Source organism: Vigna unguiculata, chromosome 5 (genome assembly GCF_037176805.1).
Source record: "Vigna unguiculata cultivar grain cowpea cultivar isolate G323 ecotype 2 chromosome 5, ASM3717680v1, whole genome shotgun sequence".
Taxonomy (NCBI): Eukaryota; Viridiplantae; Streptophyta; class Magnoliopsida; order Fabales; family Fabaceae; genus Vigna; species Vigna unguiculata.
In genome coordinates, this window is record NC_140796.1 from 3,469,094 (window position 1) to 3,486,806 (window position 17,713).

The 17,713-nt window shown below is 29.2% G+C and overlaps 1 pseudogene; it reads right to left on the reverse strand.

The window, feature by feature from the left end:
• Positions 1-16,020: 16,020 nt before the first annotated feature.
• LOC114186217 (amino acid transporter AVT1I pseudogene) lies at positions 16,021-17,502 on the reverse strand (annotated as a pseudogene).
• Between the last annotated feature and the right edge of the window lie 211 nt (positions 17,503-17,713).

Genomic DNA, 17,713 nt, shown 5'->3' on the forward strand with positions numbered 1-17,713 from the left:
TCCGTACATTAATAATACTGATAATAACAATGATAATATGTATAACAAGTTTTTCTAATAAAATACATGATTGAAAACATTAGCTAGTATCAAAACATTTACATATAGCTAGTTATCTAAATATATTCACAAAAGTATCAAGATACGTTTAAACTATGATTAGAAACATCTATAAAAGTAGTTAATAATTAGTTATTTAAATAACTAAATAAAATTTCTATCATTTTGGTATAGCAATAAAAGAAACCTTAACTCAAACAGGTAACGTTTATCTTTTTCATTATATTTACAGCAAGCTTACGTTGTTTTAATGAATATCTTACTCATTATTTGACGTTATCTTAAGATGATCATTTATCCTATTTTGTTTTTCACTTTATTGAGTAATTTGTTCTATATTAATCGTCATCTTCTATACTTACTCTATAAAAAATAATTACACTAATAAACAGTGATCAATTTCTTGAACAACGAGTTAAGGCTGTAATAAAGTTACGAACTGATTTTGAATTTCATATCTATATAGTTTTGTACGAAATAAGGTTGATGGTTCATCCAAAACATGCAACACATGTTTAATTTAACTTCGAAAGGAAAACACAAAAGAAACATGTGCAGATTAAGGGATAATTTGAAGAATCAATCATGTGTTTTAGTCCACAAAAATTAGGATATTTGAAACTAGCTATGATTAATCATAATGAGAGAAGAAAACATCTAGAAAATTCATATCAAAATAAACTTGAATACAATACATATTAATTTTCAACAGAGACAAGTATTATTATGAACGAAAAGTAATATAATTTAAGTATATATCTTATAACTTGCTCTTAATTAGTTATATATTTAATAATTATTATTTTTCTTCATATTTCTTTAATCTATCAACATTCTGTTTCCGGTTTGTTTTCATTTGGAGTCTAAACCTGGCTAGGAATCAATTATAATTTTTCCTTTACATTATTCTCAAATTAAATATTTTAATCTTTTTCACTCAATTTCCGATCTTTTCTTTTCGTACATATAATATGTGTTACCATTTCAAATCTTCTTTGTTTATGTTTTTTTTTTTTATGTATTTGAAAGTTTTCTTTTTAATTTAATAAAATTAGGTCATTTGGCTCATAAACTAGGAAGATAACCGCATATGATTCTCTGCATGTATGCAGTGCTAACGATTTAATAACTATCTTTGTAGCTCTACAATGTTTCAGTTTATGTTCTTATCTACTATCTGGATATAGCAAGAAAGATGTACGGTCTAATGAGGCTACTACGAAATATTTACTCATGGGTGGAGTAAGCTCTTCTATTCTGGTCTATGGTTTCTCATGGCTATATGGTTCATCTGGGGAAAAGATCGAACTTCAAGAAATAGTGTTACTTTATTTCCTGCACAATTTTTGAAGATGTAATCCCTATTTCAATTTAATAATACAAACTAGTCTAGATTTAGAAATTCTTATTCTTACCTATTGCGTTAACAATTTGGTATCAAAACTGCTTCACATGGGCCTAAACCAAAATAATCGAGTGATAGAGAGGGACATCTCAGGGGAAAAAATATGCACCAAAAGAAACTAGGTGAGAGTGAGTGAAACACCTGTGAGTTTGAGTGTCAAGAACTTTTTTCTAGAGATGGCAGAATCTATCAAGTACGTGCAACCAACAATTCCAAAATTTGATGGGCACTATGATTAATAGGCAAAGTTGATGGAAAATTTTCTTCGATCAAAAGAGTATTGGCACTTGGTCGAGCATGGAATTAGAGTTGTTCCCAATAAGGCAAATGCAACAAAAGTCGAAATCAAGCAATTGATAAAGAAATTTTGGATACCATTCTGAATGATGAGACTTCTAAAAACATTTGGGACTCCATGAAACAGAAATTCCAAGATTCGACACAAGTGAAAAGGGCATAGTTTCAATCCTTACGCAAGGACTTTGAAATGTTACAAATGAAGGAAGTAGAATTCATGAATACATACTTTGTTCGAACTTTCAAGATAGCAAAAAATATGAAAGTAGTTTGAGAAAATATGCAAGAGAACGTCATAAATGCAAAAATCTTCCGGTTTACGACAACCAAGTTTAATTATGTGGTGTGCTCCATTGAAGAATCTAAGAACATGGATACCATGACAATAGACGAACTTCAAAGCAGTCTTTGGGATCACGAGCAAAGAATGACATTCTCAACAGTAGAAAAGCAAGTCATGCAAGTCATGGTTGATGAGAGAAGTGGAAGAGGTAAAGGAAGAGGGAGATATAGAGGATTTGTTTGAGGTAGAGGAAGGGGAAGACAAGCATTTAACATGGCTGAAGTTGAATGCTTCAAATGCCATAAGCTTGGACATTTCCAATATGAGTGTCCGATGTGGGAAAAGAAAGCAAAATATGCTGAAAGGGAGGACAAAGTGGATCAAAAGGATTGTTGATGGTCCATGTAGAACGCAAAGAAAGGAGGAAGGGTGAGTGGTTTCTAGACTCGAGGTGCAACAATCACAGGAGTGGTAACAAGGAGTGGTTCTCAAAATTATATCCTGAGTTTTATTGATGACCTATCATGTAAAGCTTAGGTATACTTTCTAAGTGAGAAATCAGAAACTTTTTCTTTCTATAAAAGTTTCAAAGGTTTGATGGAAGAGGAGGCTGGAGAAAGTATCATATGCTTTAAGAATAGACACAGGAGGAGAATTTTCTTCAAAGGCATTTGAAGAATTTTGTAGAAGCCAAGAATGAGGAGACAATTTATTGTTGCATACACTCCTCAGCAAAATGGGGTTGTGGAAAGGAAGAACAAAACCATTATGAATATGGTTCGCTTTATGTTGGTTGAAAGACAAGTTCCAAAGATTTTATGGTCGGAAGCAACAAAATGGTGTGCTCATATTCTGAATAGAAGTTCCATAACAGTCGTACAGGAAAAAACTCCTAAAGAAGCATGAAGTGAAGTAAAACCTTCTGTTGATTATTTTCAAGTTTTTGGTTGCCTAGTTCATATTCACACACCAGACTAACAGAGAGCTAAGGTAGATAACAAGAGTAAGCCATGCTTATTGTTTGGAGTCATTGATGAATCCAAAGCGTACTGATTTTTTGATCCAATCAATAGATAAATCATCATTAGCAAAGATGTAATTTTTGAAGAAAACAAGAGTTGAAATTGGGAGAAAAATGAAGCAGAAGATCAATAAGATGTTATTGAATTGGAAGAAGATGGAAAGCATAACTCTGCACAACTTGAAGATGCAACAGAAAGTGAGAATCAGTAAGGTACAAAGACATTTAGTACTAGAACAAGCATCATAAATGAATCTCATATCCCAACACTTGAGATTCCAATTGAAGGAAGGGATAGAAGGCACAAAAGAAAATCAATATGGATGGCAAATTATGAAGAAAGAGATGACTTATCAAATAATGATATTACAAGTGCGCTATTAGTGACTAAAAATGATCTAGTGACATTTAAGGAAGCAGTTAAAAGCAAAAAAAGTGGAGAATTGACTTATGTGCAAAAAGGGGTAAAGGCAATTGGAATAAATGGGTTTTCAAAACCAAACTCAAGGAAAATGGAGAAATTGACAAATTTAAAGCGAGTCTAGTAGCAAAGAGGTATGCATAACACTATAAGGTGGATTACAACAATTTTTTTTGAATCAGTTGCTAAACTGGACACCATATGCATCATACTTTCAATGGTTGTATAGTTTGACTAGGTCATTTTTCAGCTAGATGTGAAAAAGCACATTTCTTCGTGGAGACCTTAAAGAAGTAATATATGTACAACAACTAGTTCGATTTGTGGAAAAAGACATGGAAGAAATGGTATACAATTTTTTTTTTAAAAAAAGGCATTGTATGGGCTTTAAAAAACACAAAGAGCTTGGTACAACAAAATAGAAGCATATTTCTTGCGACATGGTTTTGAAAGATGCTTTTGTGAGCATACGTTATTCACAAAAGTCAATAGAGGGAGGTAAAATTTTGATTGAGTCTATGTGTAGATAATTAATATACACTAGAAATGATGACATCATATGTGATGACTTTAAAACCTCCATGATGTCAGAATTTGATATGACTGATCTTTGGAAGATGAGGCATTTTCTTGGTGTTGAAATTTTGCAAAATGCACATGGAATTTTTATGTATAAAAGGAAATATGCTCAAAGGTTTTATCTCAGTTTGGCATGATGGATTGTAATGCAGTCAAGAATTCAATTGTCCCAAGAACAAAGTTTTCTAGAAAGGATGCAAGGCCTAAAGCAAATGCTACTCAATTTAAGCAAGTGGTTGATAGTCTTATGTACTTAACTGCAACCATACCAGACTTGATGTATGGAGTTAGTCTAGTTAATCGATTCATGTCCAATCCCACAAAAACTCATTCGTTTGCAACCAAGACAATTTTAAGGTATTTAAAAGGGACAACTGTTATTGGATTTTTTACAAGAAAGGAGAGCATGTATGAATTTGTTTTTTCAATAGGATCTGGGCCAGTTTCATGGTCTTCCAAGAAGTAGACAGTGGTAGCACTATCTATAACAGAAGCAGAGTACATAGCTGCAACATCATGTGCATGCCAATGTATTTGGATAAAGAGAATATTGAAGACCATAGGTTTTTAAGAACATAAGCATATTTTGGTTTCTTATGATAGTAATCTAGTTATTCAACTATCTAAGAATTTAGTCTTTCAATAAGAAGTAAACATATAGATGTTAGGTTTCATTTCTTAAGAGATCTTGTTAAAGAGAGAAGCATCAAGTTAAGTTTTTGTAGCGCTCAAAATCAATTAATAGATATAATGACTAAACCACTCAAATCAGAACAGTTTTTGACACTCAGCGTTATGTAACATTTGATTGAGGCAACATAAGTAAACTAGATGTTTTAACATCTAATTTAAAGGAGAGATTATTAATCGTTTAAATATTATCTGTTTCTATTTTTTAAGTATGTGATAGTTTTTTTTAATTTAATAAAATTAGCTCATTTATTGACTTATTCTTTAAGATAGAGCTAAAATTTAGCTTGTAACCGAAGAGGATAACCATCCATAATTTTATGTGTAGGTTTATTTTCTGCATAATACTGTAAAGATATAATCACTATTTCAATTTAATAATACAAAATAGTACAAACTTAGAAATTCTTATTCTTAATTACGCTATGTTCTTTATTATAAAAAGTAAAGGGCGATGGAAAAGAAAAAGTAAAAACAAGAAAGTATGACATTTTAGTAGGGTAAAAGTACAAGGACTTTTTTTTGAAAAAGCAAGTGATTAACCTAAGTTACTCCTATCTCTCATCACTTGTTATTCCCATCTCTTTATAATAATAATAATAATAATAATAATAATAATAATAATAATAATAATAATAATAATAATAATAATAATAATAAGTAACAAAGATATGATTTTAAATTAAATATTTTTATTTTATTTCTCTTCACGAGAAACAAGTTGTATAAAAAAGAACAAACTGGTCGTGGCTGTTTTTTCCTTCTATCTACCACACACGGTGTTAAGTTCTGCTTGCTCGAATTCGACTAAGAAAGTCTAAGGGACGTTTCTCCCTGCACCTCCAAGACCTCTTCTGCACTCCCAAAATTTACTATTATACCCTTAATATTAGCTTAACTTTTTTGGGAAACGGAATACGAATTCCATTTCATAAAATTGTGAAACGAATTCTATAATTCATTTCAAAAAAAAATTCGAATTTTTTTGAAACGGATTACAGAATCCGTTTCATTATTTTATGAAACGGAATTCGTATTCCGTTTCCCAAATATTTTAATTTTTTTCTTGAAACAGCTTACGTAATCCGTTTCGTAAAGGTGTGAAACGGAATTTGAAATCCGTTTCACCAAGTTCCACGTCGTCGCTCTCAACCTCACCGGACTCAACCTCTCCGGGACTCTCTAGGGACTCTCTGCCGACATAGCTCACCTTCCATTCCTCTCCAATCTCTCGCTCGCCAACAATAAATTCTCCGGCCCCATCCCTCCGGCGCTCTCGTCCCTCTCTGCTCTCCGCCTCCTCAACCCCTCCAACAATGGCAATTTATGAAGATGACAGAGGGCACAATTCTTCGCATCCACCATTACCACCAAACTCTCTACATCCTCCCTGAACCTCCACCACCACAACCCATCCAAGCTCGCCCGCTACTTATGAAAAGGAATTCGTTTGTCTATATTTTCAAGATGTGGCAAGTAAGCACTGTTCTAGCTTCAATGTTTTGTTTTCCTATGTTAATGAATTGCAACTGCACTGGCAACTTCAACACCAATCCAATACCAGTATGCTTCAGGGAATATCCCTCTTGACTTCAACACCTTCACTCCTAATGGTTCTGTTGAATTTGGTGTAACCTTCCATGCAGAAATATTCACATATGGTCATCTAAAATAAAATTAAAACGGATATTAAGATCCGTTTTATAAATTTCTAAATTTTTGAAATGGATTTCAACCTCCGTTTCATATATTTATTTTAAAATATTTGTTAAAAAATATTAATATATTATTTTATTTTTAAAATATACATTAAATATGTAAATATGATTAAAATAAAAAATAATAAACTAAAAAAATAATTAAAATTCAAAAAGCATTATATTTAAAATAAAATTAAAATTTTCGTTCTTTTATCTAATTTAAAGTTTAATTATCATTTAGTTTTATTTATTTTTATAATTATATTTATTTTTCAAAAATTATATATATATATATATATATATATATATTACTCTATTTTTAGATATATATTAAAATATATGAAAATATAATAAATAAACAAAACAAAAATTAAAAAATATATTTAAAATTTAAAAATCATATACTTTAAATAAATTAGAAAAAGTTATAATACAATGAATAATTTTCAATTTAAAGTTTAAGTATTTTTTAATTTAATTTCACGGATTGTGAAATCCGTTTCTTACAAAATGAAAAGAAAAATCAAAACGAATTGTGAAATCCGTTTCTTAAAATCTTGAAACGGATTCTGTCATCCGTTTTGGCACACATGGAATTGATATTTTTTGGGGGTATAGAGGCCTACAACAAAAACGAATTTGCTGACTGGTGCAGTAGTGCAATGCAGTTGATTTTTTTTTACTATTTTTTCTCTTTCTTTATTTAAGGATAAAATTGAAAATAAAGAAAATTTTTGAATTACACAGGAGAAATGCTTTGGGTGCCGGAAGAAACCCCCAAGTCTAAGACGGCCCCCGGCCCTTTATCTACCACTTATGTCCAATGGGATTGGATTTAAATCTTTTCGTGATCTCATTTCATCACAACATAAAGTAAAGGTTGACAAATAATCCAATGGACAACCTGTGACGATCACGTGTTTTCATCCTAAACCATCTAATCAACCACTAATTAATAGAGAATTTTTTATATATATAAATTTGACAAAATTTTTAAATAAAATTAAAATAGATTATTTTTTATTTTTTAATTAAAATGAAGTAGTAAAATAATATTTCTTTTATCTAAATAGGTAGATCGTGAAAGTTTGTAAAACAAAAAATTGTGTTAAACTTTCATTTTCCAATCGACAGAGTATAAGCTAAAATACTCAAAAATAGGACCTCGTGCTTATTCATTCACCACCAACCACACCGGTAAACGAGGATCTAATATATATATATATATATATATATATATATATATATATATATATATATATATATAAGTATGTAAGAATATGGATGTAGCATGTTGAGCTCTATAAACAACGGCAAACTCAAAAAGGATTATAAAAAATAAAATCTGCATGTATGCGAAGCAGAGAGAAGAGCACAGAAAAAATGAATAGTGAGTGAGAAGAGAAATAGTACCTGACAAAGCATTGAGTTCATTGAGACAAGTATTGAGGAAAGATGTGGTATTTGCAGAATCTGTTTGAGGATTTTGATTGCTTTCATGGCAGCGTAGGGTTTGGTCTTGGATGAGGGGAAAGTTAAGGTTATGGTTTAGTTGACGGTGGGCAGCATCCATTGGAACCCTTGTGATGAAAGAGTGAGAGTATTATAGGTTTGCAGTATTTTGCTTATAAATAAACGATAACACTGCTGTTCTCTTCTGCAAGTAATTCACTTGTTGTGATGACCGTTATAGAAAACTTCCCCGTACAAGACAAAAATAAAAGGCAAAGGGAATAAAATAGATTCTTTTTTATTAAATTAATAGTTTGATCATAATTTTAAAAACATCGTAGCTTTTGGATTTAAATATAGAAACTTCCTTTTATACTTTTTTCTTTGATTTTTTTTTCTATGTATTTAATTTTTTTAATCATTATTTAAAGTTTATTACTATTCGAATCAACAAATTGTTGGTGATCACCGATCTCTAAAAAAATAATTATTGAAAAATATGTCTTACTAGTAATATGATAATAGAAAAATTAAACTAAATTGTAAAATAAAACTGAGTTTAGAAATAATTTTTGTAAAAGGTAAAATATTTACATAATTCTTATAATTAAAATATATGTATTTTTCGAGCACTAGAAACATCTTTAGTTCTAAAAATAAAAATTATAAGAAATAAAGAGGGGTTAGGTGCTACTTCTAATTGTGTTCAGGGGACTGTGAGTAGAGATGGCAAATAAACCCGTGCCCGTGGGTATCATCCGAACCCGTCTCCGTTTTGACGGAAAATCCCCGCTTTGACTGGGTATGGGTATGGGTATGGGTAATACCCGAAATTTTCAACTAGGGATGGGGATGGGGATGGGGATATATATATACCCGCCCAAATACCCGTCCCCGCTTAAATTACTAAACTATTTATAATTTATTAAATAATCTAAAAAATATATATAAATAAATAATATATTTACACATAAAATATAATATAATATAATATAATATAATATAGTATATATACATATAAATAAAATATACTTTTATATATATATATATATATATATATATATTTACACATATACATGTAATATAATATAATATAATATAATATAATATAATATACATATAATATATATACATAATAATATAATATAATATATACGTATAAAACAAATTAATCATTTAACTAGTGAGATCTTTTATAAACAAATTTATAACATTAAAAATTTATAAAAATTTGAAAGAAATATATATATATATATATATATATATATATATATATATATATATAAAAGCATAAAATATCTACGCATATATATATAATATATATACATAATAATATAATATATATTATTATATTTATATTATTATATAATATAATATAATATATACTTAAAATAAATATATATCTATAAAAATATATATATATATATATATATATATATATATATAAACATAAGATATCCACACATATAATATATATACATAGTAATAATAATATAATATATAATATAATATAATATATATAAATAATTATATATATATATAAACATAAGATATCTACACATATAATATATATATATACATAGTAATATAATATATAATATAATATAATATAATATAATATAATATATATATATATATATATATATATATATATATATATATATATAACATATTTCTCATTCTCTTTGTTTTTTGTTATACACTTTGTTTACTCTCTCAATTGTTTGGTTTGCTTTTCAAGATTTAATTTTGAAGGTAATTTTTCTTCTTCTTATTACATAATTTTTACTCTCTGTACATGGTTATGTTCAAATAGGTGTTCCTCAATTTCATTCTATGAAATAATTTTTAGGTTACACATTTGATTATCTTTATTTATTTATTTATTTTCATGAAAATGTTTGACTCTTATTTTGTAGCTCTTCTTTTTGTTACTTTGGTTATACACTTTTTTACTCTCTTTTAATTGTTTGGCTTGGTCTTTAAGGTTTAAGCAGATCTTCAAGGTACTTTTCCTTTTATCATAATCTTAATTATACATTTTTTTTCCGTTATGTTATGTTCAAATGGATATTCTCAAATTTGGGTCACACATTTAATTATCTTTACTCCTTTATGATAATTTTATTTATTATTTATTTTTTGTTTCATGATAATGTTTAATTCTCAATTTTAAGTGCTCAATTGCATAAATCCTTAATTTAATTCAAAATCAAAAGATGAAGAATCTATGTTTAAATTTGAATTATTATTAATTTAATTTTGTTATTTGTGCTATTTCGTTTAAGTGGTATAATATAAATTTTTAATAGTATAAAAAATATTTGAAATATTTTTAAACTTGATTATTGGTTTTCCTTTTATATTTTGTTAAAAAAGAAATTAACCTTTTTACTTTGTTTGATTTTTTTTTGTTACATATGTTAGTTTCTAGAGAAAATGAGCACAGGAGATCAAGATTTGCAGGTACCAAGTCCACCACAGTGTTCACAACAACCAACTCCCTTTCAAAGTTCCAATAATGACAGTCAATCTCCATTGAATCCATCTACTCAAATTTATTAATATTTTTTGTTAGTATTTTTTGTGAATTCTCATCTAATATTCTACATTTGGTGTTTGTAGGTGTTAAAAAATTAAAAGGAAAAGATGTTCTCATGAGTGAAAATGAATCTGATGAAGAAGGTACATTATATTCTAGTAATTAAAATTTTCAATTTCAATTATTATATCATATCTAATTTTTCATTTTTTTTTCTATGTGTAGGTGGATCGAATGCAAATGAAACCACTGATCATTTGTAAAATTAATAAATATTTTGGTTATTATAAAATTTTAGTAATGTGTAATTTTTTAGCTTTTATATAATTATTTGAATTTTATTTAGTTGTTATTTGATACTTTAATTTGAGATTTATACTATTATAATATTTTTCTTAATATTTGACATCATGAAAATCAAAAAGAGTATGTTATTTTAATATTGAATATTTTGATAGTATCATTCCGTTGGTGTGATTTTTAAATTTTTTTTATAAAAAATATTTAATTGATATATGGAACAATAAAAAAATGGGTATGAGTATGGGTATAAGAAAATACCCGTTACCCGGTAGGGATGGGGATGGGTCAAAAGTTGTATACCCGTTGGGTTTGGGGATAGGGATGGGGATGAATTTTTATTATGGGGATGGGGATGGGATCATGATACCCGTACCCGCCCCGCCCCTGCCATCCCTAACTGTGAGGCTGCGTTCAAATTCGTTGTCGGTGACTTGGTTGAAGAATCAACTCATTTCTCTTCGAAATATCTAAATGGTATATTTGGTTTAAGAGGAAAAATGGTAGAGGGACAAAATTTTAATAGTTTTCTATTGTTAAAAGTAGAAGGGAAAACTCCATATAAAATTATACAAATAACCAAAATAAAAAAGTAGATGTAGAATAAAGGGATTTTTTTTCCTTTATTAAACTTCCTTATGGTGTTTTCTTTAAAAAGATTAGAAGAAAAGAACATGTGTGACATTCCATATTTATAATTCTGATAATATATTATCCAAATATATTTTAAGGTTTATAAAATATAGTAATAAAATAATAATAATAATAATAATAATAATAAATTATTTGAAAACTTGTATGTAATATTAAATATTATTGTGTAAAGTATATCATCACAAGATTTTCAAATCAAATTAAATTGGTAAGTTAACCATCGTCTTGAAAATATCTCCCTCTCTATATTTGTATATTCAATTCAATCTCAAATTCATACATTTTTACATGTTTTTTATCTCAACAAATTTAAAGAAACTATATTATATTTCTTAGGTATGAAAACTTTTGAACTACTTATGATGTTTTCTAAGGGTTGTCATTGCAGATGATAAGTTTGCGTTCTGAACACCATCCAAAATTACGAACATCTAGACACAATTTTATAATATCTGAAAACATAATGCTAATATAAAAGTTTGATGCATCAACACAAGGAAAATATAAATTAATACGGAAAATTTTTGTTGTACTGTAATTTAATATTTAAAATTTAGAAATATAGTTTGAGTGTTAAATTGTTTACATGTGTAAATTTATTTGCAAATACATTTTGCGATATAATAAATTTCTGACTAATTTATTTCTTAAATTTAATTGCTCTTAAGAAACACTAGTGCAGAATCGTGTTTTTACATCGCCTTATAGGTCTCGGTTATTGTAAAACCGAAACCTATAAGGACGCGGTGACATTTTTGAAAATTTTTAAATTTTTTTGTCTCGGGTCCCAATCCAACCGAAGCCTATAAGGACTTTTATGATTCAGTTATCACTCAACTGAGACCTATAACGCGTCAGAGTTACCCAAATTTTCAATGCCACTGACAGCAGAGGCTTTGGCCTCGGGTGGAATAGGATCGAGACCTATTCCACTTTATGCCTCGGTTATTAATTGAACCGATGCCATATCCCTTATTTAGATTTCCAAATTCGCGAACCAACATTGTTCATCTTCGTCCCAAACTCGAAGTTGTTGTTCCTCTCTGCGCGAACTCCACCACACTCCGTCACACCATTGCGCCACCGTCCACCACAGCCACTACTATGCTCTGACGAAGGTTGTCACTGCTCCGTGCCACTTTGTTGTGGCATTGTGGCTATACGTCAACGGTGCAGGAAGGTGGGTTCCTTCCAGCGAGTTCGTGTTCGTGGCGGAGAAGAATGAGGTCCTACGCAATTCAGTGGTTGCTGACACAATGGTTTGATACGGTTGCTCCGATGAAGGTTCGAAGGTGCTGTTGTGGAGGAACTCTGGTTCGTTCCAACACCTCAGTTGTGCTTTGAGGTTTCATGTTGGTGGCAGATGACTCATGTTATTAAATTAGTTATTTATTTGGGTGGTATTGTGTGGAAGAATGTGATAGGACAAATTTATGGGTTTACTTACAAATCCTTTTAGTTGATTTGGGAGAGAGAGAAAAAAATACCAATTTGATAAGTAAGTTGATTAACCCATCTCATCAAGGATGAAAATATTTGAGTGGATGAAGTATGATTTTACGATTTTGTCCATTCACGTGCCATTAAACTTCGATGTGAGAGTGTTGTAGTGTGTGTTGTACGAAGTGTGAGAGTGAGAGCACGGATTATCTAACCGGTGCTGGTATGTGTAGTTGTGGTCTGTGTTGTGTGGAGTGTGTAAGAGTAGGAGAGCACGGATTAGCTAACCAGTGCTAGTATGTGTTGTGTGAAAGAGAATGAGAAAGCAATGATTAGCTAACCAGTACTAGTGTGTGTTATATAGAGTTTGTGAAGGCAACCAATATATATATATATATATATATATATATATATATATATATATATATATATATAATGTAGAGTGTGGGAACTTAGAGACACTTAAACATGTAGACTTTAATGAGTTTTTAAAAATATGAAATTAAAAAGGTTTATTTTTATATTTAATTGTTTTATAAAATGTAATATTTTTAAAAAATAATGTCTTTGGAGTGCTTCTCCTGTATTTTCTAGAAAATTATGCTAACAAATAAAATGCTAAATTAGTTTTATTAGATAATTTAATATCGTATAATTAGAAATATCATAAAAACAAAAAAAAAATACGATTTTACTTTTAAAAAATTTATATAAATACCTTAGAAAACATAAGACTAACCATTATCTAAACCGGTTTTAGAATAAGAATAATGATTATCAAGATTTATAATTGTAAAAATCCTTATTTCTTAATATTAAAGAAAATTGGTATATTTATCCTTTCCGTACACAATTGGTTTTTAAATAGTTTTTTAATAATAGTGTATACGGTAAAATTATTTGTTACTTAATTTGTAATTTTTGTATTAGAAATGCATGAAATACACATTCATGAAAATTAATAATACTCCTAATACTAATTATTAATTCTCCAATCTTTAAAATTATGTTATCAACATAAAAAACTACAAGAATTGTATATAAAGTTTGAAACAAATATGAGAATAAGAAGTTTTCATTTGGAAAATTATCTTTTTTGACAAAAAAAATTGACAAACTTAAAAAAGTTTCTATAAATGGAATTAAAGTAAATTAAATTTTATTTTTTAATTAAAATAAAATAATAAAATATTATCTTTTTACCTATTTTGTCAAACTTTGTTAAAAATCACTTTGTCAACCAATAAAAGTTTTTTTTTCATTTATCTCAAATGAATGTGTTACATGAAAGGTCCAATTATTATTATAATAGTATATTGCAAATAAATATATGAGAGATGAAATTTATAAATAGAAGTTAAAAGTTTTCAAGCTTCCACTTGATTAAAAAAAAAATTCTGACTAAATTATTTCTAAAAGGAGATGAGATTTTGACGATGGAAACTCAGTAAATTAAGATTATGACGAACCGGGAGAGTTAAAGATTAAATTGGACACGTTAAAACATGGATTTGGGTTGATTTTCTAAAAGCTATTTGCATTGATTGAGTTGTTAGAAAAGAATTTAGTAAAAAGTGTACTTCGAGTATAAAAGATACATATATTTAGGGATCGAATCAATTAAGAAAAGAAAATTATAAATTATAAATAAAATAGAAAAAACCTAGATAAATAAAAGACGCCATAAATTAATGTTTGATAAGATTGCGAGATGCAGGAAAACTCCTAAAAAAGATAACCTGAGTTTATTTTTTGCAAGTGTTATACTCTATGCTGAACTCTCAAATGTTTATAAATACAAAATAAGTTGTGGGTTTTGGGAGTACAACTATAATGTTAATATGATTATTTTAAGACTCCAGACATGTGATACATGTATTCATTCAACTTGGTCTCTTCAGGATGCGGAATCTTCCATTGGACCTTCAAAAGATGAATTTTTGTGTTGCGATGTTTTAACCTTTCTAAGGCTTTGTTGGTTCGAACAGATAATAACAATACACTGATTTACGAAGTTGGATGTAAAATATTTTGCATGTTCGCGTTAAATGATTCAAGCAGAAAAGTAAAAATAGATTTGTGCCTCTTCTACTAAAATCCATCCATTCGTGAAGATATGAACAAATTTAAACTTACTTTACTTTTATGTCTTTTTTATATTATATATAATTATTAATCATAATATATTATAATTAATTATTATTACTATTATATTGTTTATTATTATATATATAACCGATTTTATATATAATAAATAATATATATAATAATAATTAATAATAATAATATATTTATATAAAATAATTAATAATATATGTAGTAACTAATAACATATTTGTATATAATAATATGTATAATAATTAAATATAATTATTATATTGTTAAATTTTAATATTTTTAATTCATCTAATAATTATTTAATTTTATTTTTACCATCAAGGATATTTTAGTAATTTTCAAATTTTTATCTATTAAAACTTTTTTTTAATTTATTACATCAATCAAATCACTCACTAACTTTTACAAAATGTTGTGTTCATTTGAGATAGAGTGGCAAAGCGAAGATGAATTATGAAGTTAATTTCGCTTGGTAGGTTTTAAGAGAAAAGACATAGAGGTGATCAGGGGGATGGAGAAGGATTGCAATCTCCCCACTTATGCGCTGATTTGAGTGGATTCACCGACTTAATGACAATTTTACCCATCCATCGTGTGGGGGAGCTGAACATAGAGAGCTGAGTGTGCTTAAACAAGGGATCCGGTCCCACAAAGGATCTATGTTAACAAAGAAAGTGAGATATTCGATCCCCATTTGAATGGATCAGATCAATAGCTTGAGGGATTCGATACATTGGAATTGGCTTGTTGAGGGATTCAATCTCATTTTGAATGGATTGGATATGGGGTGAGGGATTGAATCCCATATCATGAAACGTATCTGTTAGTTGGTTAAAGTTGAGAGAATTCTATCCATGTGCTTAGTTTATGAATACTGTTTTTTTTTTTTTACTAATACAAATATTAATATATACTACTTATTAAATTAAGGACAAAATGGTAATCTCATTTATACTTCTATTAAAACATATTTTTTAATAAATCACATCAATCAAATCTTTCACAAACTTTCACAAAATTTATTTCTAAATTTATTCATAATCAATTCTAAATCCCTTAAAAAAAATACATAATTCCATCTTAAATCTACTTAAACCTATCCACTCTCTCAAGTGAATTCACTCAAAAAAACACACATATTCATCAACTCAAATCAACACAAATCTATCTTTAGACTCTCTCTTAAATCTATCCTAGCGAACAAAGCTTAATACGCATGTGAAAAAATACTTATTTTTTTCTGGAAATTTTGTAGTCAAGAGAGCGGATCACTGCATTGTCCTTCCCAAATTTTGGACTATTTCCACGAGAGAGATGTAGGTCCCAGAAATTTCCATTACAATAGCTGCAATTATTATTATCACTATGGCTACCGTCTCATACCCAAATTTCTTGTAAGTGCCCGAAATCTTCAAGTAGCACAAGCATGGAAGCAGAACAGAAGCTGTGACACTTAGAAAGGCTCCAACCAGGGACATGAGAGACCCAAAGAAAGGGATAGCAAGGGCAACAACGGTGCTGCTCAATACCAACACTGTGCCTAGTAAGATGCTCGTCACCCTATTCTTGTACGTCTTTGGAAGCAAGTCTTTCAAAGCGTTCGTAATCGGTGTTGCCATTAAAGCAAACTTGGATATGGGATTCACCAAGGTTGTTTATATTGCTAATTTTGAGCTAACTTTGTCTAGAGGCAGGTTCAATGTTACTTGTGATTCAACCTCATCACCAAACATTAAATAAGCCTCAATAGCCATGGATGCATAACCCACAGTGGTTAAGAGAAAACATATAAGTAGGACCTGCAATGTTTAGAAAAGTGAAATTCATTAATTACATAGAAAAGGCAAAAAAGTAAAAGATACAATCTTTACTTAAATATAGGACAATATTGACCACTTTAATTCAAATCAAACATGAGTACTTACGTTAGAGAACTGATGTTTGTTTTTCATGGAATTGTATAATGTGGGAAAGACAGGATGTGCGCAATAACAAAAGGCATACAAGCTAACAGCTGTGGGGAGAGCATTCCAATGCACAAGAGTTCCTTTATGATGAAAACCAACTCCATCAAATGTTGCAGTCCATGTTATTGAAAGGATGATGAGAAGAGAAGCAAAAACTCCACTTGCAGATACATAAGAGAGTAGACTCAAGTTATCCAACCAAACTGTGGGCAAGATGATAAGGGCAACCATTATCACAAATAATTGCTTCCCACCAATTGTTAAGCCTGCTATCTGAACCTCCCCAATGGGGAACATGTTACTCAAGTTATCACCTTCTAGAATCAAGAATCCTATTGAAACAAGATATAGTTCCGTGTACATGGATACTGACACTATTAGTCTCCCTGTCTTTCCAAATGCAAGTTCACCTATATCAGGGTAGGTTTTGATATTCGTATTCATATCCATGCATCTTTTAATCAGAAGACCCGTGTAAAATGCAGCAGCGGCAATAGAAAACAGAAGAGCCAAGCTTAACCAGCCTCCTGATGCAAGAGCGTACGGAACTGAGAGTATGCCCACGCCTGGAAATTAAACCAAAATCGCACACAAAACATTAGCCTTGGATTATGTTTATACATATAACAGAAACAAATTATTTCAATAAGTTGAAGTGGGATATCTCTTAAGTCCATTAAGGTAGGTACGAAAGAAGGATTGGAGGAAAGTTGTTTTGACATTCTTAACAAAATCACATACAATGGTTGATGAGAGAGGGTGTTGATATTTTTCTACGTAAGAA